The sequence below is a fragment of the Sapajus apella genome, unplaced genomic scaffold, assembly GCF_009761245.1.
Source record: "Sapajus apella isolate SASKATOON/1434 unplaced genomic scaffold, GSC_monkey_1.0 scaffold3, whole genome shotgun sequence".
Taxonomy (NCBI): domain Eukaryota; kingdom Metazoa; phylum Chordata; class Mammalia; order Primates; family Cebidae; genus Sapajus; species Sapajus apella.
The window spans coordinates 13,335,406-13,338,233 of NW_022436943.1; the positions used below are offsets into that span (position 1 = coordinate 13,335,406).

Genomic DNA, 2,828 nt, shown 5'->3' on the forward strand with positions numbered 1-2,828 from the left:
AAAAGAAAAAGAAAAGAAAATAGCAGATTTAAGGCAAGTAGAAAAGAAAATAGAGAAAGAGAATTTAGAAACTCTATAGTTGGCAGGTCGACCCTGGGACTCTTTTTCCTTAAAGTAAAATGTGCGTAAAGCCCGTATTACTTCAAGTAGAGGTGCCATAAAACCTATGAAGTACTCAAAGGGTGGGGGGGGGGGTTATTCTCCTTGTTTTCTCCTTGCTCTTAGTTAATTCTGAGAGAAAAGCAATCGAGACCCTTTAGAAATGCATCTCCAAATTGCATTCGGATCCTTTAACAACTTCCTGGGAAAAACCAGCTTAGAATAAATCAAGGACCATGAACCTAAGGGAGGTTCTGGGCTCAGGAGGACTTACCAGTTCCACTGGAGGAGGAGTTTGGACTCAGTGGGGCTTCAATGGGCTCCTGCTGGTACCTTAGCTCCACTTTCAGGCAACTCCTTTGGGGTCTTGAGTCTTCTCTGAGGTCCCACATTGGGCACCAGTCTCTTTTTATATTGTTGACAAAGAGTCAAACTCTAAAATATTTGAAGAGATTTACTGAGCCAAATACTAGTGACCATAGCCTATGACACAGTTTTCAGGAGGTCCTGAGAACGTGTGCCCAAGGTGATGGGAGCACAGCTTGGTTTTATGTATTTTAAGAAGGCATGAGACATCCATCAAATACATTTAAGAAATACATTGGTTTGGTTGAGAAAGGCGGGACAACTCAAAGTAGATGAGGATATAGGTTAAGTTGAACATTTTCTGGTTGACAATTGGTTGAGGTTGTTTGAAGAGCTGGGACTGATAGAAAGGAATGTTCAGGTTAAAAGATAAAGTACTGTGGGGACCAACTTTTGCTGTGCAGAAGCTCCTAGATAGCAGACTTTAGAGATAGCAGGTTTTAAGTTGTTTTTTATAGGACTTAAAAGGGTGACTGACTCTAAGTTGATTATCTCCTTGATCTGGGATGGAAGGAAAGAAAACAAATGTGGATTCTTCCCACAAGAGACTTTGAAGGGTAATTTTAATGTATGGCAAGGAAATATATTTTAAGGTTAAATATTTTTTTTCCTTGTCTCATAATGTTATGCCAAAGTCAGGTGGAAAAGTCAGTCACAATATATAGAGTTAAATAAAACCCATATGATGAGAATTCACGGTTTGTAGGGCATGACTCCCTAGACCCCTTAGGTAGGAATTTGGATAACATAAAAAATCAGATCTTGGTCTTCAATATGCTATATGTATTAGTCACAATGCTGCCCCCACAAAAATCAGCAACTACAAGAACAAGCAACACAATTATCAACGTTTCTACAACCAATGACTTCTACTATCAAATGGACAAAAATTTCGTACTCATTTATCTGCTCTTAAACAAGACATTTTTCATTGTTCACTTAGTGACTTTCTAGTCCTTTCTAACTTGTAAATTAAAACCACAATGAACTTGCCCTACAACACAGCTACATGTCCCTTAGAGAATTTCACCTATATGGTTTTATTTATAGGATTTTCTGTGCTTCATAGAATAATACACAAATTGTTCTGTATAAATACAAAACAAAGTTCCCAGATGTTCTTTAGCTCTTAAACTCCAATTAATGTTTTCCCCCTTCAAACACAAATTATTCCATGTAAAATTATTCTTAGTGTCAATTATCTGAGCTATTCTTCTAATATTTTTATCTTTTCCAGAGTTTCAATTAGTCTTCCATAAAAACAATATGAGCCTCATGTTTGTTTTTTAAATTAGTTTATCGAGACAAACTAATATCTAATCTTAAAACTCCTAAAACAGAAAATAAGAAAATGTGTCCTTTCTATATGTTTTTCTTAAAAGCTGCTTTTTTTATTCAAATGAGAATAAACTAAAGATTTAACTCATCTATAAAGATTTTTTTTCTTTTTTTACAAAATCTTTAGATGAAGATTTTAATAAGTACTTCTTTTCCTCCTTATGATAAAGTAGCTTGTCTCAGGTAACAGCCCCACACCCCTACCTCCAAAGCAAGAAAAAATAAAATCATCCAACTTTTATGATTTTTCAACAAGAACAAATAAAAAAAAGACAATATTGTGAATATATCAAACACAACTAGGATAGACAATGGGTCAAAATTCTGCCAAGTGGAAAATAACAGAGGCAACCTCAACAGTCTTTGCCACTTTTCTCCTCAAGGCATTTGATGATTCATAAGCTACATAAGGGCAGATGCCAAAAAGTGAAGCAGAAAATAAACCTAAGAGGATACAATCTAAGCAGAGAATTCTTTAGTCTCACAGTGCTGTGAGATTAAGCATTGGAATTTAGGGACTACCAAAAAAAAAAAAAAAAAAGAAAGAAAGAAAACCCACAAACTCTAATAAACATCCATGTTTTAAAACTGAAAACCCTATAAAACTACACTTTAGGGACAAAATAAACAGAGCAAGCCCCCAGAAAGACTGCATAAGCCATAGATTCTCCAACTATAATTGCAACATGATGATATGTTTCTATTCTCTCTGCCAGAAAAGAATTAAATCCTCTCCAAAGGAAGATACCATCATCCAGAGTCTCTACAACACTTCACACTCAATGTGCAGTTTACAAATAAACACCACTAGGAGAACAAAACGAGTGATTAAAAATAAAGAAAAAAACCCCGACTAGAAACACACCTACAAAGAAATCAGACATTGGAAGTTTCAGACATCAATTTTAAAAAATATGTTCTCAGTGTTCAAGAAAACAAGTGAAAACATGGATAACTTCATCAGAGAGGGGGAGGCTTTTTGCTTGTTTCTTGTTTTTGAGACAGTCTCGCTCTGTTGCCCAGGC

At 35.5% G+C, this 2,828-nt stretch overlaps 1 long non-coding RNA gene across 1 annotated transcript in view; it reads left to right on the forward strand.

Annotated features, from left to right (window-relative positions):
- LOC116531167 overlaps nucleotides 1–2,558 on the forward strand; it is an 18,992-nt gene extending 16,434 nt beyond the window's left edge. The window contains exon 3 of the long non-coding RNA XR_004260300.1: nucleotides 2,548–2,558. This is a non-coding gene — a long non-coding RNA (uncharacterized LOC116531167). The remainder of the gene's footprint in view (nucleotides 1–2,547) is intronic.
- Nucleotides 2,559–2,828: the final 270 nt, after the last annotated feature.